Source organism: Sorex fumeus, unplaced genomic scaffold (assembly GCF_029834395.1).
Source record: "Sorex fumeus unplaced genomic scaffold, SorFum_2.1 ptg000007l, whole genome shotgun sequence".
NCBI classification, from domain to species: domain Eukaryota; kingdom Metazoa; phylum Chordata; class Mammalia; order Eulipotyphla; family Soricidae; genus Sorex; species Sorex fumeus.
The window spans coordinates 17633935-17660167 of record NW_026606064.1 but is presented as its reverse complement, the minus strand read 5'-3'; the positions used below and the strand labels follow the sequence as shown (position 1 = coordinate 17660167).

At 37.5% G+C, this 26233-nt stretch overlaps 1 non-coding gene and 1 pseudogene across 1 annotated transcript; both read right to left on the bottom strand.

The window, feature by feature from the left end:
• Positions 1 to 262: 262 nt before the first annotated feature.
• On the bottom strand, positions 263 to 400 carry LOC130017213 (small nucleolar RNA SNORA70). Its single transcript, XR_008791351.1, has one exon. It is a non-coding gene; the product is annotated as a small nucleolar RNA SNORA70 (small nucleolar RNA).
• A 6811-nt stretch (positions 401 to 7211) lies between these two features.
• LOC130043137 (zinc transporter ZIP1-like) lies at positions 7212 to 25957 on the bottom strand (annotated as a pseudogene).
• Positions 25958 to 26233: the final 276 nt, after the last annotated feature.

Genomic DNA, 26233 nt, shown 5'->3' with positions numbered 1-26233 from the left:
ATCATATGCCTTACACTTGGTAAAGCCCCACTTCATGGAAATGTGGAATTTTCCATAGCCAGGGAACTTGAACTTGGCATGGTGCAAAGACTCAATCAGTCTCCTTGCTCTGCAGTTGGTGCATGTGGACATGATTTGTCCAGTGTGGAGGTTGGCTACCATGCTCTGGGATTTTACAACCTCCACTCTTTGCCCCCACCGCCAACAGCTGTTTGGAGCCTGATTTGGGAGCAGCATGAGAGTATAAATGTTCATTGCTGTGGAATGTTCCAGAGGTTTTTTAGAAACAGTCCACACAAGCCACAGTCTGTGTGGACTGCAGAAGAGCCGCTTGCTTTCTTCAGCCACTGCACACCAGGTCCCAGGGGGCAGAGAGCACTTACGGCTTAATCAGCTACGTCCTCATCATTTTTTTAATAGCTCAGAAATAATGATCTGAAGGGAATTCAATAAAGAGTTTGAATATCTATGGAAAGGACAAATCTTCAGTTCCAAACGTTTTGTTGATAGACTCTGGCCCCAAACTTTGATCTTTCCACAGTAAAGCACAGTTTTATCTGAGTATGAAAATGTAAATAATGTTTCTATTTTTAAAAATTTTTAATGATAAATAGATGGTTTGTTCTTTCTTGAGCAATCTTTACCACTGACATCAATTTTAAAGTCATTTGTAAGTAACTATTGAAGCAGATTATCAAAGAGTTCATTGAATTTGCCTCTGAGATGTCTACATGAAGATTCCTTGCACAAGTTTCATGAATTACATTATTTGTGTATGTAATGGAAAGCCTAAAAGAGACTCTTGATACTTTAAATTGGACTCAAGTCACCAAATTAAATATAGTAGTGTCAAGATGCCTGCAAATACATATACAAAGGTGTACACATTGATTATCTCTGCAGGATTTAATATTAGACTTTTTGAATGCCCAACCTTCATCTACACTTAAGCCAAACATGATAATAGGGCTAACTCCAGATTAATTGTATAGGAATTAGAGTTTTGAGATAGAATTACTGTCGAGACAGTTACTTGTCAAGACTAGTTATTGTCAAGACAGAGAGAGACAGAATTGCTTCCTGTCAAGTTCTTCGTTCTCCATTAGGATGGAAGCAGTCAGTGTCAATTGTAAGTCAAGGAACGAACTTTCCAGTTTGAAACTGTCTATTTATAAATGAGGGTATGAAGTAGAGAAGAAAGTGCCTGCACGTTTCATTTGGAAAATTGTAAAGATGGAGAGACTGAGCTACAGTTTGACTGATAGGGGTCAAGGGAAATTCTTCTTGTTCATACAAGAATCTACTGAATGTGACTGAAAAGGGATCATCAAGAATGGACTTTTCTTAAGAGTTCTCCTTGAACATGGATGGTCCTTAAGATAGATAATGGTATGCACTTAAACTATAATGGTCTATCAACAAATAATGAGAAAATGTGAGATAAAAGTGGTATTGGACTGGAGGTAACATAGAAACAAGGGAGGTGTCATCAGCACTGTGTGCAGTATGAGACCAGTACCATAATCTTGATATTCCAACCATTTTACCTCAACCATAAAAAAGTAGTTTCAAATGACTACTACTTAAAGAATCAGTAGAAAGAACTTTTGTGGGATATTGTACCAGAAACAAACATAACGTAAGAAAGCCATATAAACATTATGTTAAAGGTGCTATATAAAATAATTTAAGGTTTTCGCCCCACAGAACATTCAAGCTTAGAGGTTGAAGTTTTTGTTTAGACATGGTTTTAAGCTTGAGTAATAAAATCTCAGAAATGTGACTATAGCTTAATTTTGTGTAACTGCCAGATGATCTCAGAGTGACTTACCATTTATCATTTCCTTTGGCAGAGTTTTAGTGACACATTATGTCCTCCCCACAATTTAATTTTCTTGCCATTTATATTTTTTATCTTTTAAATACCCCATGTTTGTTTTTGCACCTAAAAAATACAGTTCACTTTTGCATTAGTTTACTCAGTTTTTTACATCTTGTGGATTTTGACAAATGCATAATGACATCTATTCCCCCTTATAATTTCACTATTGTCTTGTATTATATTTTCAAAGTAAAAAAAGTTGGCATACTTTTTCCATAAACTATGCATATTTTTTGGTTTTGTGTTTTAAAGAAACTTCTTGCAAAACTGGTTTAAAGGAGCTATGAATTCCTTAAGACATTGTCTATGAAACTTTTTATTGTTTATTCAAATCTGTATGAAAGTCTAACCCTGACTAGGGTTAGGATGAAAGAGACGTTACTGGGGCCTGCTCGAGGCAATCGACGAATAACAGGATGATGAAATGAAAAAAAAAAAGAAAGTCTAGCCAGATAGAATATTTTTGGTGACCTGTTCAGGTCACTAATTTTTTTTTTCACTATAATCCTCCATTTTCTTCCACCCTATGAAGTCTTACTGGATAGATTTGCTATAAATAGATCTTGTTGGAGTTCCTCTGTATGAACATTCCTTTCTCGATCTTCATGTTTTCAATATTTTGTCTCTTTCTTAACCTTTATCATCCTTCTTATGATGTGTCTGGAAGGTTTTTTATTTAAATCTGCTTTTGCTGAGACCCTTTGGACCTCTTGCATTACCCAGGTGGGGTATCTGAAGTCTTCCACTCTGGGAAATTCTTATCTATAATTTTTTTTTTCTTTTTGAAGGTGACTAAATTCACCTTCCTATTCCTCAGTGACTCTGATGATTCCACATTGTTTCACTTGAACTCATCCCTTGGTGCTCTAGTGTTCTATTCATTTCTTTTCATATCTTAAAAAACTGTTTCATAAGATCTCCAGAAATTCATATTGGAGCTCACGGACCTTTTCCTCAGATGCTAAATCCTGCTACTTGGGCCTTCTGTTGAGAATTTGATTTGTTTGTTTGGGTTTTGTTGTCACACCCAGTGATGCTCAGGGTTTAATTCTTATTCTGTACTCAGTGTCAGAGTACCAAATGGATTGCTTAGTCAGTCATGTACGTGGCTAAAGGCCTACTTGCTATAATATTGCTCCATATACTCTCTTGAGTTTTTATATCACACAATACTATTCATATGCTCCACGGAAGTATATGAGAAATAAAGCTGATTGTCTTACTTTACCTTCTCTGCCAGTCTTCCTTTACTTTCTCTGCCAATCTTCACCCAGTGACTGTGCAGTGTGAGAGTCAGTGAGTAGAACTGTCAGTGTACTGGTTTCATGGTACAAGCAATGGCAAGTACAGATCAGGGTATGGAATGTGGATATGACAGTGAAGGATTAATGAACAAGCAAGGGAGGGTTTGACATGTGGGTGTGGGCTTGCTATAATTGCAGAGGATGAGTGTTGAGGCTACCTAGACCCAGGTAGAAGGGAGAAGAATCTTCTTCAAGGCTCCGTGGATGTCAGCCAGTTGGGAGATTAACTTCATCTGGAAGGTTGAATGTGCAGAGGATCTGAAACCTGAATGTGGGCCTGCTGATATAGTAGAGGTTGTGTGTCAGTAATTTATTTTAATCCCATTTCAATGTGGTACTACAAAATTAAAACAATACAAAAGACCTACAGTGGGCCACTTTAAAGATTTGTTCTCAATGGCATTATTTAGCAATAAAATGATAGCTGTAAGAAAAAAATGATTGAAAGATGCTATAGGATTCCTTAGCTAAAGCACTAGACTTGAAGGACTATCAATATTCATTGATATTCAAGGGTAAAAATGAGTCATTGATTCAAATAATTAATCAGAAAGTCACTGAAACATTTTATTTTATCTAATTCTTTTCCCCAGAGAAATGTCAAATTAGGTCTTTCCCAGAAATGTCTGGAGTTTGAAAATGTTTTCTTTCTTACAGGGATTCTATTTTTTCACTCAAAGAGTGCAGTACCAAGTTCATTTTAGGAATGAAGTGAAATAGTATTCTGTATAGGCATGTAAACGCCAATGATATTAGAGGAGGTGTGGATGGGGCCTAAATAACTCCAAACTGTAAGCAGGTGAAAAAATACCTCTATGTGGGCGTATGTTGGGGTCTCAGCAGCTAGCCCGAGACTGACCAAATCCTCTGCCCCTGGAAGCAAGAGCCGGCCCTGTTCACAAAGACCCAGGGGGTCTGCTCCAGCACTCCCCACAGGCAGGCACTCTGGTTGAGGATGAGGGACATGACTGTGCCCACCTACCCATAATGATAACCTGGCCCTAAGAGCAGGATATGTAAATCAGAAGTGTGCTGTGTGAGAGAAGCATGCTGTACGTGGGATTGCCCCCCACCCCAGTGTATAAGAACCCTTAGGTAGGGGCCAATAAACGGAGAACTGCTTGACCACTAGACTCCACCCCCCCTTCTGTGGCTTTCTTTCTGGGGGGGGGGGAAGGGCCAGGGCAGAGACTTCTCCCTATATACCCCTTCCCCTTTAGGGAGTAAGTCTGGCGACTTTGGGGGTTCTTACTTCAGTTTGCCATGGTCGACTGGCCAGGACCCCAACAGATGTATTTTAAAACTAAGGAATAGCAATGACTATATCTGCCAAATTATTTCCTTTTTGCACCTTCTATGCTACCATCTCTGTGAGAAGAGACAGAACAGGGATAAGCCTACGGAAGAAGATTGGAAGACAGAGGAATAGTGAGGAAAAGAATGATAGAGAGAATACATTTGTATTTTCCATTTAAGTTCAGACTTTAACATTTTACTGGGCTGAGGTCAGAGAGGTAATTTTCGCTTAAGGTATATGTCCTGCGTATGGCTGATTCCAGTTTAATCCCTGTTACCACATGATCATCCTAATAACCAGACCACTGTGCTGAAAATCACCTAACAGTTCCCAGGCCTTGAATACTTCTTAGGATGCCAATTTTTTTTCAGTAATGTCTTTACATATAAAGAACAGATGAAAAATAACTGAAATATTTGGAGAAACCATATTATAACAGTTGCAAAACCTGAAAAACAATTATTCATGCCTTAAATATGTATGTATATATATGTGTGTGTATTTATGTGTTTATTTAGTATGCATAAAATATTTATGGAGAGTGTTCTATATGCCACATAGTTTCTTAAGTATTTTACGGATCTTATTTTAATGACATACATTTTATGTCAAAATCAAATTATAGAGATTTTTTTCTGTATGTCTTATTTTAAATTTATTGGAAATAAATTAGAATAAAAGATTACATTAACAAACACTTTACACTGCTAATGTCACTATTTGAATTTTGTATAAATACCTTTGCAAAATCACTTTACCTAGTGCTTTGATTTGAGCTAACAGCTGCCTTTGAAAAGACCTAGGAAAGTGTAGGTTACATTAGAATTTCACTTCTTTAAAGATTAAAAATATGCTAATAGCATTTTGTTAAGACAAAATTATACTTGAAATGCTCTTCGGACCCGTTTTAACATTCTTCTAAAATGCTAATTAAATATGTGCATGACTGGAGACCTATGAGAGTCAAAACAGCTATAAATTTTATACCCAGATGAGTATTGGGAAGATCCTGTATAAAGATAGTAGAGTTTGAATCCCTTCTGTAAAACTGGTAGCAAGTAAAAGGCTAATACATGTGGATAATATATAATCAATGCTCATCTCAAGACATACAAAAAAAAACACTTACAGAATTTGAAAAGTCAAATTTATGAGTGAACTACTTTGAAGTCACAATTAGTTGGAGTTTTTTCAATATTACAACTTAATTCTCAATTACCAATTAACACATAGTAAATTGCATATAGTAAATAACATATGTGATTTGGTTAATTTCTATATATTTATATATACAAAACAACAATGTCCAATATATTTTATGTATAGCTTCAAATAAATATATAAGTATATAACCTACAAAATAGACAATATATCAAATATATAAATAAAAATATATCTGTAAGTACATTTGTATGCTCATTTCAAAGCATTATCAAATCACATTTTGAACTTTTCCATCCCTTTTAAGTTTTTTCCTGCCTTTCTGCAATCTTTCTATTCTCCATCTCACACCTGCCACCTTGTAAAATATTTCTGTAATTAAAATGTTTATAAATAGAATTATAATTACTTGCTATTAAATTTTTACTTATAATAATGATAATTAGGATTATTTTGAAATTAATTCATGGTTTTTATTGTGTTATCTATAGATCATGTTATCTATAGTTCACTCATTCTTGTTGCTAAATAGAATGAATTGAATGAATACACCAGAATTTGTTATTCACCTGTATGAGCACTAGGTTATTTCTGATTATTGGTTATTACAGATAAACTGTCAGAAAATTTGATACTAAACAGTTTATAAATATCTGCATTTATTTTTTTTTACCAAAACGTCTTTTATTTGGGGTAACACAACCCCAAACAAGTCAGTTAATAAAAAAGATTCTAGAGAAAATGGCCCTATGCATAGTTCTCCCTCCCCCAAAATAATCTTGGTAGTGAGCCAGCCCCTGTACCCTGGAGTTCTGCTGGTATAAAAAAAAAAAGTTTTGGCAGCTGAGGATTTGTCACCGCAGTGCAGGGCATCACTTTCGTGTTCCCTCATCCTAGGGTGCAGCAGTGTGCAAGCTGGAAGCCCTTCCAATCATACTTCCTGCCCCAGTCCAACTCAGCCTACCTCAGGCCTCTGCCCCAGGCCAGGATCTGGGACCAGAATGAAGAGCAAGCAGCACACCTCTACTGAGAAAAGGGCAGGGCTTTGTGCCCTCACTGTGCTTATGGGTAGTATTTTGGCACTTTAAAGAGAGGAGCCGGAGAAGGCACCAAAGCTGGCAGAAAGAGCTGTCTGACAGCGACTCTAGGGAGGAACAGGAGATCAGGGGACAAGGAAAGGGGGGCAGGTTTGTCACTCCAGCTCAGAGGACTGAAATGGGATACAGTCTTTATCCCATAGCTGCTGGAAACCCAACCTCAGCTGCCCTAGTCAGTCTGCCCCATGTGTAGTGTGTCACGTGGATTCTAGCAGTCCATGAGTGATTTCTCTATCAATACTTACCCTGATCATGTTAAGTGATTTGATGACCCTTTGTCTCTCTGGCAAGAGGCCAGATTCCGGTCTGAAAACTTCCCTCTCATTGGCCAGTTAATCCCAGAGGCTCTCTCCCCATCACCTAGAGAGCGCTCTGGTCCTCAATGCTGTCCTTTCCCATTCTGTCCTAATCCCCACAGACTGAATAGAGGAGGGTTAGGAAGACTCCAGCCACCGCCTTCACCCCCCCTCCCTCTCGGGCTCCCCTAGACTTGGATGAAGAGCAGGCCAGTGAGCAGGTCAAAGCCTGCTAGGAGCAGAATCACTTTGAAGATCCTCTGCTCAGGCGTGAACAAGTCCTGGGGCAGGATTTCCAGGAAAGTGACATAGAGAAAGGTGCCTGCCACCATGCCCTCCAAAACAGATTGGACCAGCTGGTGCAGTGGCCCTGCTGGCTGTGCCAGAGCTGCACCCAGCCCAATGCCCAGAGGCGTCATGCAGGAGAAAAGGAGCCACAGCCAGCTACCATATGAGCTCGCAGGTGACTCTGCAGCAGCCGCAGGGACAGGCTGACAGTCAGGATGCCCTTGTGGAGCAGTAAGGCAAAGCGCAGCTCCAAGGCCTGAGCCCAGTCTCGCTGAAGCCTCATGGCCAGGCCTTCAAACACTGAGTGCGGGGCCAGAGAGAAAACCAGCACACAGACACACAGTGCTGAAGGGGCGGCAGGAAAGCCAGGTCCATAATGCCAGTGCTGAGGGGCACCATTTGCTGTTCCCAACAGAGCCCTGGTTTCCTGTCAAGGTGGGGATCCCGACTGCTCCTTGTAAGCCAGTGTGATCTGCTTCATCACCAGGATCAAGAGAAAGCCCATGGCCAGGATGAGTTCTTGCAGGGGGAGCTGGAGCATCACGTGCTGGGATGCCAGTGCCTCATCTATGGCAGCCAGGTAGCCTGGTAGCAAATCCAGGAGGCAGGTGGCCAGAAAGACACCTCCAGCAAAGCAGCTGACCAGGCTCAGGGCTTTCTGGCGGGAGGCTGAGGATCCAGGTTCTGCATTTAATTTTATGGTCAAATCTTGAGAGGTGAAGTGCCTGGATCAGATAATCAGTATTTGTTTAACTTAAAAATAGAATTTTTAAGGAAAAAGAATATTATTGTAAAATTATTTTAGATATTTGAAGTTAGTACTATAAATAACTGTAGACTATGATAAAACGTATGCTATACAAATAGAGAAAAAGCAAAATATGTAATTTTCAAATTTTATAAATGAATCAAAATAAAATGAAAATACTCAAACCAAAAGGCAGAAAATTAAAGGAAAAACAAAGAACAGGACAAATAATAGAAATAGAAATGAGCAAATGGTAGATTTAAATTGAAATTAAAAAATGGTTACATTATATTTAAAATTCTATGTATATGGTTCCTGTTTCACATTGGTGAATCATTGGTTTTAATCCTAAACACCAAAAACAAACTTCTAAAAGTAACAATTAAATAACAATTGTTTGGTTGAATAAAAAACTAATCCCTAACTACATACTACCTATACAATTAAAATATATACACACAATTATAGGGTAAAAGTAAAAACATGAAAATTAATTTATGAAAACAACATGAATTACAGAGAAATAGCTGAATGAATAGACTTCAGAACTTGAAATAAGGAGGGCTAATAAAAAGAAATAATTCTTCCATAGTTCTTCGAGATGAATTGGCCATTTTACATGCAGATAAATGTAAACAAAGCATTCAACTTCATAACACTCTACCAACAGAACCAAAACACTAATGCACAATTATAGTGATTCAAAACTTCTTTTAAAAATCATTAAACAAACACTAAAGGCATGCACAGCAGTATTAAGCATTTTTGTTTTATCTGTAGGACATTTCTATACAGTAGTAGGATTCACAGTCTTTTCTGTGTACGTACAACATTCAGGAAGATAAACTACAGTAAGGGAAGAAGGAAGGGGACAATTATAGGTGACATAGGAGGTGTTGGAGGATCTTGGTCATTTTATTTTGGGTGAAGGTAAGTTAACTTTGTACATCAAACCATAAATCTTACCACTATCATAACCATATTATCCAAACCTTATCACCAAAAAGTAATTAAAAGATAAACATAAATTTGTTATATGCCTACCAGGGGAGCAGGCCAGGGAATGGCAGGCACCTTGGGAACACTGGTGGTCAAATATTATGGGAACACTGTATGCCTGAAACAATTCTATTATGAACAACAACTTTGTAATTGTTTAATTGATGTCTTAATTAAAAATAAATGAATATATTTTAAAAGATAAGCAAGTTTCAAAGCAACAAAGGATAATATTTTGTCATGAAACCCTGACAAATTTAAAATAATTAAATTCGTGAACCAGATGTTATCTGACCGTGAGAGTCTAAGTTGTGCAATTAATAACAGCTAGATACACTAAGATGTCAAAATATTTGGAAATTAAACAATGAGATATCTCTAGGTCAAACAGAAACCCAGATTGGTTGCTTAAAAATATAAACAAAAATTTAAAGTACTTATCTGGATTTATATTTTAGAGTCATTTTAGGGTAAGTGAATCATTGCGAAGACTGTACAAATATTTGCAAAATACGTGAAAGTCAATGCTCCCAAATGTTAATATCTTATGTAGCTCATGCTTTCTTTTTCTTAAAAATGAACTTCAATTTTTTAAAATTCGTGTGCATGGGGGTGAGGGGGAGCTCCCATATATGCTCAGCTGACTGTGGTGCCGCTGTCAGTGATTCTTGATCATGTGGCAGGATAATTCAGTGCTTTCTATGAGATTGATATTATTGTATGGAGTGACTTGGAGTTGTACACACACCTAGTGGTAACACTGAATGTTTTGGCTACACTGCTTGCTGAAAGTAGCATGTCAGGTTACCATGTTAGCATAATCAGATTTGGTGGGTCAACCTTTGTGGTCTTTTACTTGTGACCTTTTCTTACATAATCTCTAGCGTTCACACTTCTAGTTGAGACCCCCCCACACACACACACAACACACAAACACATACACACTATGGTTGTTTTGCTCACTGAGGTCATTTTGTGATGCTCACAAGAGTTGACCTCACATAATGTTAAACTCACAAGAGATCAAACTTCTCAGCCATGGAGACTACATATTGTTTAGTTGTGGTGCTGGTGAGGAATTGAATTGCTTTTTGCTTTTTTTGGGGGGGGAGGGTACACTTGGCAATGCAAGGGGTTACTCCTAGATCTGTACTCAGGAGTTACTCCTGGAGGTGCTCAGGGGACCATATGGCATGCTGGGAATTGAACCTGGGTCGGCCGCGTGCAAGGCAAATGCTCTACCCGCTGTGCTATCTCTCCAGCCCCCTGCATTGCTTTTTGACATGCTTACACACAACTGGCAATAGTGTGCCTGAAATGGGAGATGGCAGAAAGCAGGAATGGCAGGATTTCATTCAACGTCTATGGGGCACCGGATTTTAACTATCTACTGCAGACTTGCAAAGAAGTTGCTCTAATAATAATGCCCATTATTCTATCAGGTCTATTTAAGAATCATATCTACTATTAACATATATATATATGTTGGTAATGATTCATTATCATATTTGCTTTATTTCAAATATTTTTTCAGCCATAACTTGTCTCATTCTCTAGATACTGTCTTATTACAGAGCAGTTTTTAATTTCAACTCTTATTTTATTCATTAATTATGCAAACGGTATTGTTCCAAGAAGTTCTCATCATGTCCGGGTCATTTTGTTTTCCTCCTTTGTTGTCATGTAATACTTTTATAGTTTTGCACTTTACATTAAGGGCCATGATTCATTTGCAATGAATTTTTGTAAGGGGTATAAGGTCGATGTCGTGACTCATTTGTTAATTTCAAATGAAAATTTTGTTTCTATATACATTTTAGTTTTTCTTGCACAATTAGTACTAAATTTATTTAAATCTGAATGTTTGAGTTGGAAAGTTATATTTTGAAAAGGTAAGTGAAGAGAACTGCTGGCTTTTGACATTTTTATTTTCACATTGTCTTTAACAAATTTCATGCTTTTGAAATTTAATTTTCATTTTAAGTTGATTAAGGAGTTCAAAAATATATTTCTTGTATTAAGAACGCATTCCATATCATGTCTTCCTTCAAATGCCATCACTCTGTTGGAAATTGTTTCCAAAAAAATCTGAAAGACTAATTAGAGAAAAGTAGAAGAACCATAAGAAAATAACTTACCTACATTTTATTTTGGTGACAGCTGATGACATCATGTCATATTGCTCAAATTCAAATATTCTAGAGTTAAAGAATTCAATAAAGTTTATTTAGTTTAATAATACTTACAGATTATGGACTGGAGCAGAGGTTGGAAACCTTTGATTTCTGGCAAGGCCATTTAGTTGTCCATAATTCACAGGCCATATAATACAGGCAGGCATGTTGTGGGAAGCTAACACGAAGTGTATGTGACTCTCTCCTCATGTATGATGGCCACCCACTTGATTTCACATGCGTTACGCAGTCAATGGGACTGTGTTGGAGTTCCTGCTCATAAAGCTCTGATACCAGGTGGAATGGGTGAACTGCAAGAACATTCCCAGAACCTGGATAATGGGTAACAGAGTGGATCCGGGGGTGGGGGATGGGGGGCTGAGATCCTGGACAGATTAATGATTGGCTATCACCTGTGGCTGGGTTTGGAAATTAGGATGTTGACACCTATGGAATCTAGACAACAGGATGATTGGTAATAATGGAATCTAGATAAATAATGGGCAATAGTGATGGGATCTACAAAAATAAATTTTTTTTTCAAAAATAATTTTGTTTCAGTTTATACCAATCCTCCTCATGTAATTATTGGTCTAAGGTGTTGTCTCCCACTTACCACCTGTTCTTGTCCTGTGTGTATTGCATTCTGTTTGCCCCCACCTAATCACTGTTCATCCTGAATTATATTGTCTACTGTGCATCAGCCTGTAGTCTGCCTCTATTGATCATCACTCATAGACTGTATAGGAATGGGCTTCGTGTACCCAGGTCATGGGATACTGCCAGTGAGTATCAGAACTGCATGCTCTACATTGTAGGACTAGCAGTTCAGAGATGATAAATAACTTGATGAGGCACGCTCTGTATTTGGGTATAAGAGTGATGGAGTTGAATTATCAATCCCTTGACTATGCCCAGTGTGTCAACATGATTTAATTCATCGCAAGTAGATCCTTGTAAAACCTATTATGAAATATATCAGTTTGTATTTGAAAATAATTAGGAACCCACCCCTTTATTATAATCACTCCTATATTATGATTATCCATAATAATTAGATATTCAATTGTCCCATAGTATCTTATCTCCCAATTACCCTTAATATTAGCGAAAAACCTTATGTAAACATAAAACAAAAATAGGTGATTTGGACTAAAATTATTTCCAAGTTATTATTTATTTATTTATTTATTTTGAGAAGTATGATCATAAGTATTATTTTGAAGCATGAGATCCAAGAAACACTTCAATTGTGTCTACTGGAATTGTCCTTTAACAAATATAGCCTCATGTATACTGGAGTACCTATCTTCTTTCTCTAATTTTTGCCTTCTTATGACTGGAGTTTGAGTATGTTTATTGAAGCAGGAGCATATTGGCTATGGTGAAAAATGAGGTTGAGATAAGATAGAAAATGACAGTAACTGCTTAGATATGTAACAAGTTTTCAGTTAATGACATGCATTATCTACTACTTTCTTCAGGACTAAATTTCTGGTGCCTGGAATTCACCTTTTAAAGAACAAATGCTCTTGGGGAACTAAAAAGGTTATTTTATGCTTCTAATGATTGTTTCACTAAAAGAAATCCATTTTTATAAAAAGTAGATTTTGATGATATGTTTAAGCAAAATTTCTCAACTGTTCTGCCCCAAATGTTGATCCTTAAGCTTTAAAGCTACTCAAGTATATACTGAGGTATCCTGTGCTATCAAGCTTGTTGTTTATCACCAAATCACAACATGCCTTAAAAATATAGTATTATTTTTTAATTCTATATCCTGAAAGGGTTTTAAACAATAGCTAAACACTTTTAGAAACATTGCTTTCAAAACCTACCATTGACATTATTTATTTCCAGATAAACCAAACAGATTATCCAAAGCCCTACATACCTTTTTCAGGATAGAATGAAAATCAATTAGAATCTAACATTTCCTGTCTTCAGATTTCTTGCAGTACTCTATCCTCCCTCATATTATGGCTGTATTTTGGCTACAAAGATGTGGAATGTCGAAGCACATTTTCAGATGAATGCTAATATTTGAATTATTATACAGGGAAAATATCCAGGAAAGTGTCCTAATAAAAAATAATTTGAATCATAGGCCATTCATTTTATGATAGGTGAAGAAAGCCATGTGAAAGATTAAAGAATAGATAAAATCAGTTTGACAGATAACGAAAATTAATTTTTATCACCAGCAATAAATGATGGTACATCCATAAAATGGAATAATACACAGTATTTAAAATGAGTAATGTCGATCTCCATGTAATTTCACAGAAGCTCTATCATTCTTTTCTTTCAATTTAAAAATTGAATCACCATGAGATACACAGTTACAAAGCTGTTCATGATTGGGTTTCAGTCACACAATGTTCCAACACTCATTCCTCCACTAGTGTACATTTCTCACCACCAAGGTCCCTAGTTTTCCTTCCTACCACCCCTGCTCCCAATCTGTCTCTATGGTAGACATCTCTCTCTCTCTCTCTCTCTCTCTCTCTCTCTCTCTCTCTCTCTCTCTCTCTCTCTCCTCTTTTGGCATTATGGTTTTCAGTGCAGATATTGAGAGATTATCATATTTGTTTCTTTACCTACTTTCAGCATGCAGTTCTCATCCATCCAGAGTGATTATTTCCGATTATCATTCACAAGCTCTATCTTAAAAAGATGATGAAGTGAAAAAGATCAAGTTGCAGAAAAAAATAGGTGTAATGCAAATTCATAATCACTTACCAACATTTCTGAAAAATAGAACTGAATTTTTTATCAGGTATTTGGTGACAAGAGCTAATTTGTTTTAAAAAATACTGGCCAGTAAATCTTACCCAATCTGACTTGAAGCTATTATTTATTATAATTTTTAGTTGTCATTTCTTGTAATTTTTGCAAATACATACATGGTGTGTTGAAGTATTACTATAATGAGTTATACCCCCTTCGTAGTTTGTGTCTTAGTAGATATATTTCATCTTAGTGTTCTAAATCTAAAAAGAGTATTTTTTTTGTTTTATTTAATGTTCCCTTTTTTGTAAATTGAGATAAAATTGGTTCATAAGACTATGTTACAAGGGTAAAATTTTATATCACAGTTCTTATAGGGTATTATATTCTTCCATATCAAACTCCCATATCCCTCCACCACAAACCACAAAACTTGGTCTCTCCTTAAATTACCCATTGGTAATCGCAGCTTAGAATCTGAGTACAAGATTTTGCTTTTGCTTATCTTTATTTCCTTTGCTTCTCTATATCTCTCATACAAAGTTAGATCGTCTGGTTTTATCTACTTCCAGTTTATTGAATTTAGCCGGACATCTTCCAGTTTAACCATTATTTTCCTCAAAAGCAACATTACGTATTTTATTATGAATGGGTAATACATCATGGTATATATATACCACAGTATTTTTGTCCACTCATCTATCATTGCCCTTGCGTAGTTTCAGCATTTTTACTGTAGTCCATAATGCTGCTATGAACAGAGTTGTGAATATGTATTTTTGAAAGAAGCAATTTTGTTTTCTTTGGAACTATACCAAGATATGAAATTTCTGGATCATGTGGCAGGACTGTTTTTATTTTATTTAATTCTATTTTTATTTTTAGCAAGGACAGAAGCTCTGAGCCCACCCTGTGGTGCCCACGGTTTATGTGGTCCCAGGATATATACAGAGTTGGTCATTGCAAGGCATTCCTCAGTAGTTTTGTTTTTCATATCTTGAGAAGTCTTCATACTGTTTTAAGTAGAAGCCAGGCCAATTTATCTTTCAACCAACCACGGGTTTGTTTCTCTCCATTCACCTGCTCGAGCATTTTGCATCTGTCCTCTGTTATATAGCCATTCTTACAGCTATAGGCTGTAAGAATATTATGAGATAATATTATATAAGATAATATAAGATCTAAAAAAATTGACATTACAAATATATTTGGCCACAGGATTTCCTGGATAAATACATAATAATCATTTTACAGTAGATGATTTAAAAATGTCTATTTTCTTTTTATTAATTTTTATTAGTGAAACACCATGAGGTACAGTTGTAGACTTAGAAATTTTCGTGCTTGAGTTTCAGTTATACAATGATCTATTTTCAACGGAGCATTTTTGAAGCTTAAAATACTGTTTATTCATTATTGGAAGAAGTAATAAAAGTTTCAAAATAAAAGACAATAAACTTCCCTGAACATCTATTCCTTATTAGAAAACACCTAAGCTTGGACAATAATATTTATAAAGAACTATATTTTAATAAGAATTAAACATCTATAATATAGTATCCAAATATATATTTGTAGGATTGAATATCCCAGATTTAGAATACTCCTTATTTATAATTTATATTTTGTAACTTATTCACTTTATGAATGAAACAAGTTTTACTTGCTGAGCTTCTTTTACTTGTAAAAGGGTGTTAGGGTGATATCTTTATCTCACAGTACAATTGTAGCACTGTTCTTCCATTGTTCATTGATTTGCTCGAGCGGGCACCAGTAACGTCTCACAACAAATTGTGAGACTTGTTGTTACTGTTTTTGGCATATCAAATCGTCATGGGTAGCTGGCGAGGCTTTTCTGTGCAGGAGGATACTCTCGGTATCTTGTCAGGCTCTCCAAGAGGGGCAGAGGAATTGAACCCAGGTTGACTGCTTGCAAGGCAAATGCCCCACCCTCTGTGCTATCACTCCAGCCCACAGTACAATTATGAGAATGAAATGATATGATGAATTTAACTTAATGAATCTAATACTTTTCACTTACTAAGTAAGGATTTTGGTAGCTATTTAGCTCGAGCGGGCCCAGTAACATTGTGAGACTTATTACTGTGTTTGGCATATTGAATACGTCACGGGGAGCTTGCCAGGCTTTGCCGTTTGGGCAAGATACTCTCGGTAGCTTGCCAGGCTCTCGGAGAAGGGTGGAGCAATCAAACTCATGTCAGCCATGTTGACTGTGTGTAAGGCAAACGCCCTACCCACTGTGCTATCGCTCCAGCCCTTGGTAGCTATTAATAAAGTTTATTATCACATCTTTTCCTGAAGATTTCCTTTCAAAGTAAAAATGATTTTGTCTGCTACTATTTTTGAGATCTCATTATTTACCTGCCACATAATCTTGTACCTTATTTAATCCTGGCATATGTCTACTAGGAAGTTTGAGTTACAAATAAGTACAATACCTTAGAACTTTAGGTAAAAATCTGAGTTGCTTTTCTCTCTCTTTAGTTTTCTCAGAAAATAAATGTAGGTTCTTTGAGTTATATTAATATAAAATATTAATTTTATTCCAATATTATTTATTCAGTTTCTCTACACCTCTTTTTGGCTTTAATCATACCTAATATGCATGTATTAATTTTTTAATGAAATGAAAAACTATATGTCGTAAATACAGATTTTTACATCTATTTTATACTTTGGAAGTAATTTTAGTCAAAAATTCTGTCTTTTAGTATATAGACTGTAAACAAATATTTTTTTTTAATTTTTAATAGTGAGACATCATGAGGTACAGTTGCAGACTTACACATTTTTGTGCTTGGGTTTCAATTATACAATGATCAAATACCCATCCCTCCACCGATGCCCATTTCCCACCACCACGGATCCCAGTGTCCCTCCCACCCCCATCCCCCCAATCCCACCCTGCCTCTGTGGCAGGGCATTCCCTTTTGTTCTCTCTCTTATTGGGTGATAAACAAATATATTTAAATATCTCACGCTTTCTAATATTAAAGAAAACTTCATTTTGAAGTTGTTGTTTTTGACTCAATATTTTTGCAGCTATTGAATTGCAAGTCTTTGCTTGTAAAGGACAACTGTTAAGCTATAGGTTATAATTTTAGGATAAGAAGTAAAAACATGGCACTGGGGATCAACTGGGTGGACAGGCTCCAAGCTCAGTGAGGATCACAATCAGTGCATATGGTGATACTAGGAATTGAACTCTTTGCCTTATGCTTGTAAGGTAGGAAGGCCATGCTACTATATTCACATCTGGGTTCCAGGAAAAATTATTTTTCTAACTATGGGTTTTTAAAATAATATTTTGTGGTATTTATTTTATTATATGTTTAATACTGTCAAACACTGTCCTCCCATTGTTCATCGATTTGCTCGAGCAGGCCCAGTAATGTCTCCATTTTGAGACTTGTTGTTACTGTGTTTGGCATATTGAATACATCATGGGGAGCTTGCCAGGCTTTGCTGTACAGGCAACATACTCTCAGTAGCTTGCAGGGCTCTCCAAGAGGGGAGGAAGAATTGAACCTGGCTCGGCCCGGCTGGCTGTGTGCAAGGCAAATGCCCTACCATTGTGCTATCACTCCAGCCATATGTTTAATATTTTATATTATTTTAGAATTGAGTATTTATTTTAGTGTTTATTTTATAGTAGTTTATTAAAAAAAATATGTGCTTGACTTGCAAATGATTGAGTGAGATTTGATCTCTGGCATCTGAGCCTGACAAAGAATAATCCATGAACACAGAGGTAAAAATAAATTCTGAGCACTATCAACTTTTGCCCAAAATCCCCAAATATATATATATATACACATATATGACCATTTTATTAATTATAATTATTAGACCTGCTATGTATGTAGGTAGAACTTTAAATGAATTCACTGAATACTCTTCTATTACACTTTTCACTTTTAGAGTTTGGTTGATCAGTCTCTATAGTAACCTCCACCCTTCTCTTGCTACTTAACCTGATACTACCCATTTATTTGACAACACTGCACTGCGGCACTGTTCTCCCATTGTTCATCAATTTGTTCGAACAGGCACCAGTAACATCTCACAACAAATCGTGAGGCTTGTTGTTACTGGTTTGTTTTTTTTTTTTTGGCATATCGAATACATCACGAGTAGCTTGCCAGGCTTTGCAGTGCAGGTGAGATACTCTTGGTAGCTTGCTGGGCTTTCCAAGAGGGGTGGAGGAATCCAACTCGAGTCAGCCATTTTGGCTGTATGCAAAGCAAATGCCCTACCCACTGTGCTATCGCTCCAGCCCATTTATTTGATATCTTCATTAATTCAGCTTTTACAGTTATTGCTAGTAAACCAATAGAATGATAAAGATTCTTGCTACTTTTTTTCTTTTCTTTTTTAAAATTTTATTGAATCACTGTGAGATAGTTACAAGTTTTTCGTTTTTGGGTTACAATCACACAATGTGTAAACACCCATCCCTCCACCAGTGCACATTCTCCACCACCAAAATCCCTGGTATAACTCCCTTTCCCACATCCCCCTGCCTCCATGGCCAACATAATTCCCCATAATCTCTTTCTACTTTGGGGCATTATGGTTTGCAATACAGACCATGAGAAGTTAACATGTGTCATACTTCATCCACTTTCTGCACACATCTACCATATCGACCAATTCCTCCAGCCATCTTTTTCTTAGTGATCCCTTCTGTGGGCTGGAGCGATACCTCAGCGGTAGGGAGCTTGCCTTGCACGCAGCCAACATGGCCGACCCGAGTTCTATTTCTCCGACCCTCTCGGAGTGCCCAGCAAGCTACCGAGAGTATCTCGCCCGCATGGCAGAGCCTGGCAAGCTGCCGTGATGTATTCGATATGCCAAACACAGTAACAACAAGTCTCACGATGGAGACGTTACTGGGTCCGCTCGAGCAAATCAATGATCAATGGGCGGACCGTGACCCTTCTGTATTCCAGCTGCCTTCTCCCCTTTGCTCATGAGGCAGGCTTCCAGCTATGGAGCAATCTATCTGTCCCATATATCTACTATCCTTAGATGCCTCATGTTATGTTGTTTTAACTTCCACGAATGAGTGCTGTTCCTCTATGTCTGTCCCTCTCTTTCTAACTCATTTCACTTAGCATGATACTGTCGATGTCTATCCATTTATAAGCAAAGTTTATGATTTCATCTCTCCTGACAGCTGCATAGTATTCCATTGTGTAGATTTAACAAAGTTTCTTTAACCAGCCATCTGTTCTAGGGCACTTGGATTGTTTCCAGATTTTGGCCACTGTGAACAGTGCTGCAATGAACATATAGGTACAGATGTCATTTCTACTGTGCTTTTTTGTATCTTCAGGATATATTTCCAGAAGTGGTATTGAGGGGTCATATGGAAGCTCAATTTCTAGCTTTTGAAAGACTGCCCATATTGTTTTCCAGAAAGGCTCAACTAGTGGGCATTCCCACCAACAGTGAAAGGGTAACCCTTCTTCCCACATCAACACCAACACTTGTTGCATTTGTTCTTATGAATGTGTGCCAGCCTTCATGGTGTGAGATGATATCTCATTGTTTTCTGATTTGCTGATAGCTAGTGATGTGGTGCATTTTTTCATGTGTCTTTTGTCCATTTGCATTTTTTTTGAAGAAACTTCTTTTCATTCCTTCTCCCCATTTTTTTTTGATGGGGTTAAAGATTTCTTTTCTTGTAAAATTCTACTAGTGCCTTGTATATCCTGGATATTAATCCCTTATAAGATGGGTATCGGGTAAATATTCTTTCCCATTCTGTGGGCTTTTTCTCTATTTTGGTCACTGTATCTTTTGAAGTGCAGAAGCTTCTTAGTTTGATGTAGTCCCATTTGTTTATGTTTGCTTCCACTTGCATGGTCAGTGCTTTTTCATCCTTAGAGATTTTTTTTTTCCAGAATAATGCTAGTTTATTTGAAGGTGAAGGTGACATATTGCTCTTTTTTTTAAAAAACAATATTTAATGATCTGGTAGGAACTAAAGTAATATTGTTAAATTTTAAAGGAAATTTTAGAATAAATTTAAACTTTTTTAATTTATTGAATCACTGTGGGAAAAGTCACAAAGCTTTCAGGTTAAAGTCTCGGTCATGCAATGATCAAACACCTTTCCCTTCACCAGTACTTATTTTTCACCACCAAGAACCCCAATATACCCCCCTTCCACCCCCCCAATGCCTGTGAGGAAGATGAATTCTACTTAACTCTCTATCTACTTTGGTTCATTGTTTCAACAAAAGATGCACCATTATTCTTTAGAGTTTACACCCAACAATCAGAACTGCTGAAAAGGCATTGTGAAATAATTTTTTTCTACAGCTGGTTAAGAGAGTTTTATGATGTTGCTAGGCCACAATAGCGGCCGTGAGATTTTGGATTTCTGATATTTTATTTATTAAGTCTGGAGGAATTTCTTCCAAGAGCCAGATAATTATGAGATTGGTTTCTATGGCTCTGGAGCCATGGCTGTGTCAGAGAGTTGCTTGTGGGGAGCAATTTGTGATCTCTGTAGGGCATGAAGGACAAGCCGGGAACCCCTTAAAGATGTTTTTAGCTTCAATGTCGTGGAGAATTCTGCCTACATTTTCCTCTGTGTACCTTATTGATTCATGTCTGATATTGAGGTCTTTAATCCACTTTGATCTGACTTTTGTGCCTGGCATTAGACAGAGGTCAGAGTTCATTTTTTTTGCAGGTAGCTCTGCCGTTTCCCCTGCCCTACTTGTTGAAGAGACTTTCCTTGTTCCACTTCACATTTCTTGCTCCTTTGTCAAAGATTAAGTGGCCATATACTTGGGGGTCTGTGATAGAATATTCAGCTTTGTTCCATTTGTCTTTAGGTCTCTTTCTAGCCCAGTACCATGCTGTCTTAATTACTACTGCTTTGTAGTACAGTTTGAAGTTGGAGAGAGTGATGTCACCCATCTTCTTTTTCCCAAGGATTGTTTTAGCTATTCGTGGGTGTTTATTGTTCCATATGAATTTTGGGAGTGTTTTGTATATTTCTTTGAAAAATATCATGGGTATCCTGGTAGGGACAGCATTGAATATGTATAGTGCTTTGGCCAGTATTGCCATTTTGATAATGTTAATCCTTCCTATCCATGAGCAGGGGATATATCTGCATTTCCTAGTGTCTTCTTTTATTTCTTGAAGTTTTGAATTTTCCTTGTATAGGTCCTTCACTTGTTTGGTTAAGTTGATTCCAAGGTACTTGATTTTCTGAGGTACTATTGTGAACGGGATTTTTTTTAATGTCTATTTTTTCTCTTTCGTTATTTGTATATAAGAAAGCCATGGACTTTTGGGTATTGATTTTGTAGCCTGCCACTTTACTAAACTGACCTATTGTTTCTAGAAGCTTTTCTGTAGAGGCTTTAGGGTTTTCTAAGTATAGTATCATATTGTCTGCAAATAGTGGTAGTTTGATCTTTTCTTTTTCTATCTGTATTCCCTTGATACATTTCTCTTGCCTAACCGCAATGGCGAGGACTTCCAGTACTATATTGAATAGGAGTAGTGAAAGTGGGCAACCTTGTCTTGATCCGATCTTAGAGGGAAGGATTTTAGTTTTTCCCCATTCAGAATGATACTTGGCGTGGGCTTGTGGTAGGTGGCTTTGACTATATTGAGGAAAGTTCCTTCAATGCCTATTTTGCTGAGAGTTTTCATCATAAACGGGTGCTGGATCTTGTCAAATGCTTTCTCTGTGTATATTGATATGATCATATGGCTTTTATCTTTTCTTTTATTGATATGATGGATTATGTTGATCGATTTTCGAATGTTAAACCATCCTTGCAGCTGTGGGATGAATCCTATTTGGTCATGGTGTATGATCTTTTTGATGAGTCGTTGGATCATCTTTGCTAATAGTTTGTTGAGGATCTTTGAGCCTGTGTTCATCAGGAATATCGACCTGTAGTTCTCTTTCTTTGTGGTATCTATGTCTTCTTTTAGTATCAGGGTGATATTTGCTTCATAAAAACTGTTCAGAAGTGTTTTTGATACTTCAGTTTCATGGGAAAGCTAAAAGAGGATTGGGAGTAAGTCCTCTTTAAAGATTTGGAAGAATTCACTAGTGAATCCATCTGGGCCAGGGCTTTTGTCCTTGGTGAGATTTTTTACTACTGTTTCAATTTCATTGATGGCGATAGGTTTGTTCAGGTATTCCAGGTCTTCTTTATTCAACCTTGGGAGGCTACAGGAATCTAGGAATTTATCCATTTCCTCAAGGTTTTCATGTTCTATGGCATAAAGCTTCTCAAAGTGACCCCGAGGATCCTTTGAATTTCTATAGTTTCTGTTGTAATGACCCCCTTTTAATTTCTGATTCGGTTTATTAGGGTTTTCTCTCTCCCTCTCTTTGTGAGTTTTGCTAGAGGCTTATCGATCTTGTTTATTTTCTTGAAGAACCAGCTTTTGGATTATTTTTTGGGTTTCCATCTTATCATTCTTTGCTCTGAGTTTTATTATTTCCTTCCTCCTGTTCAGATTGGGTTCCCTTTCTTGGTCATTATCCAAGATCTTAAGCTGTGAGGTTAGATTACTTATGTGGGCTCACTCCTCCTTCCTGAGAAATGCTTGTAGAGCTATAAACTTTCCTCTTAACACAGCTTTTGCTGTGTCCCATAAGTTTTGGTAACTCGTGTTCTCATTTTCATTCGTTTCTAGGAATCTTTTGATTTCCTCTTTGATGTCCTTTCTAAGCCACTCATTGTCCAAACGTGAACTGTTTAATTTCCAGGTGTTTGATTTAGCTTTCTGTTTTTGTGTGTGATTTACATCTAATTTCAGTGTATTGTGGTCTGAGAAGATTGTTGATACAATTTCTATCTTCTTAATTTTATTGGAGGTATGTTTTCTGCCTCAGCATGTGGTCTATCTTGAAGAATGTTCCATGCATACTTGAGAAGAATGTGAATTCAGCTTTTTGAGGATGAAGTGTCCTGTATATATCTACTAAGTTTCTTTCTTCCATTTTTTTCCTCATATGAAGTATATTCTTGCTAAGCTTGATCCTGGTTGATCTATCAAGAGGTGATAAAGTGGTGTTGAAGTCTCCCACTAGTATTGTGTTGCTATCGATGTCTTTCTCCAAGTCTATGAGTAGTTGTTTTAAGTACTTTGCTGGTCCCTCATTAGTTGCATATACACTTAGTATTGTAAGTTCTTCCTGTTGTACGGATCCCTTGATCAATAAGAAATGGCCCTCACTGTCTCTTGTGACCTTCTTCAGTCTAAAATCAATGTGGTCTGATACTAGGATGGCTACCGTAGCTTTTTTATGGGAGTTGTTTGCTTGTAGGATTCTTTTCCAGCCTTTGATTCTGAGCCTGTGTTTGTTTTGACTATTGAGATGTGTTTGTCGGAGGCAGCAGAATGCTGGATTCGATTTTCTAATTCATCCTGCCACTCTATGTCTTTCAATTGGTGCGTTTAGCCCATTGAGGTGGAGAGAGATTATTATTTTTTTCTTTTTGGGTCACATCAGGATATGCACAGGGGTTACTCCTGGCTCTGCACTCAGAAATTATTCCTGGTGGTGCTCAGGGGACCATATGGGATGCTGGAAATCGAACCCAGGTTGGCCGCGTGCAAGACAAACGCCCTACCCGCTATGCTATCGCTCCAGCCCCGAGGTGGAGAGAGATTATTGTTATGGAGTTTTGTCCCATTTTTCTGCTGAAATTTGGTGTACTTGAAGGGCCTGTCTTGTCTTAAAGTGCCTATTTATTTGCTCTTGTAACCATGGTTTGAGTCTGTGAAGTTCCTGAGCTATTGTTTGTCTGTGAAACTGTGTGTTTTTCCTTCTGTTATGAAAGAGAGTCTTGCTGGGTAAAATATTTTTGGTGAGGCATTTATTTTCATTGAGTTTTTTCACTATATCCCACCACTGTTTTCAGGTCATGGGGGTTTCATCAGACAAATCAGCTGTGAATCTTAAGAATGCTCCTTTATAGAAAATTTCTTTCTTTGTTCTTGATGCCTCAGAATTTTGCCTCTATCTAAGGTGTTGGTCATTTTTATCAGGATGTATCTTGGGGTGTTTTTATTCGGATTTCTTCTAGTTGGTACCTTCGGGCCTGCTGAATGTGGTTGCATGTTTTCTTCAGCTCTGGGGACATTGTAGCAATGATGTCTTTGCCAGTTTCTTCTTCATCAGGGTTTTCTTCCTGTCCCTCCGGGACTCCAATAATTCCTATGTTACTCCTCTTGGCTTTATCAGGATCTTCTCTTGCCATCTGTTCCCGAATTGTGAGTCTCTTTTCCATTTTCTGCTCTTTTCTGGAGAGTCTCTGGACTTCATCTTCGAGTTCACTGATTCTGTTCTCAGCAGCTGTTACTCTGCTGCTGAGGCCTTCCACTGAGTTTTTCAATTTGCCTACCAGGTTTTTCAGGTCAAACATTTCCGTTTGTAATTTTGTTTGCATTTTCCTCATTTCTACCTTCAACTCCTCTTGTCTTTTATTAGCGTTACTTTCCATTGATTCTTTTAGCTCCCTAAGCATCCTCAGTAGCTCTCTTCTAAATTTCTTGTCAGAGAGGTTGTCTAGCACTTCAATTCTGTTGGTGTATTCCGGGCTATCCTCTTCAAGAAGTAAGGTTGGTGGGCTTCTGTGTTACCTTACCATTGTGACCTGTGTGGTTTAGACCTTCACGCTCACTGTTACTATTCTGCTTGAGATGCAGAATGAATTAAGATGGGCTTAATGAATTATTGGCTAATGTGTTTCTGGTGGTTAAGCTAACCTAGTGAAAGTTTCATCTAAGAGGGTAACTTATGGTTCCTATGGGATATGTAGGGGGAGAATAACTCGCAGCTCCGGGAAGGGGCCTTGCCGCCGGGCAGGGACCTGGATGAGTGAGCAGAGGGTGCCCGGAATGGTTCCTATTCTTGCTACTTTTCAATGCATACTAACTTGGGGAAAGCAATTGGAATGCTTAATAAGACATTTAATTAATTTTAGCAGGGTAGACAGGTGAGAACTGAGCGAGGAGAAGAGTGTGTGCTTAGATTTGACAGGGAAGCATGTTTACATTATGTGTGACACAGAAAGGAGACCAGGGAGTTGGCCCATAATGAAATGGAAAAGGGTAGTAACAATAGAATTAGAAAATTAAGTTGTTGATGGTCATCTTAAGAACTTGGAGTTTATCTAAGTATAATGTGTAATGAGTAGAGACTTGCATGTTCTTATAATTATCATTCATTCTGGGACATAACCAGTGGTACTCTGGGGTTCCCCCAGCTCTTTGCTGGCCAGTGATTGAACCAGCCAATTGATGGCTGTAAGCCACGAGCCTACTAGCTATTTTTTCCTTCATATTATTATTATTTAAACAAATTCTATTTACTTTTCAGGGCGATTCCAAGTGACTCTAAGGTGTCAATCAGCAATTTTGAGCCAACTGAGTCAATTTTTCAAAGTAAGGGCCCTGGGATGTGGTGCTATTCAGGCCAGGTATTGCAAAGAATTATGCAAGCAAACAGCAGTGCTCAGGAGAACTTCCAGGGTTAGATCTAGTGATTTTTTAAAAATTTTTATTAGTGAAACACCATGAGGTACTGTTGTAGACTTACAAATATTTGTGCCTGGGTTTCAGTTATACAATGATCAAGTACCCATTCCTCCACCAGTGCCCATTTTCCACCACCACAGGTCCCAGTATTCCTCCCACGTCCCATACCCCCATCTCACCCTGCCGGGAACCATGTGGTGCTGGAGCTCTAGTTAAAGTTGGCTGTTTGCAACATATGTGCCATAACCTCCGTACTATTTCTGCAGAACCATGAATTTCTTTTTTGAGAGGAAGAAGGTTGAGGAAACCTTATGTTACTCTTTCTTTCCAACTTACTTTACACTATTTGGAGAAGATTTTGCAGCAACGAGAACAATGAAGCTTGTGTCGATTAATAGTGCTTTACAAAGATTTAGTAGAAACATGCTCCTTGATATTGATTTGCTTGAACGGGAGCCAGTAACATCTCCATTCATCCCTGTTGTGTGCTATTGTAGCACAATGGCATCTGCTGTTCTAGGAACACAAAGAGCCTCAAACTGATCATTCAGGATCTTCAATTAGAAATCTGCCTATCTCGTAGGTGGGTGGCCACGTAATCTTTTGACATCCTGTGGAATCCAGTTGGTAATGGCTCTAGTCCAGCAGTTGTCTCCAAATCGCATTACGTGTCCAGCCCATCTGATTTTCGATGCCTTGAA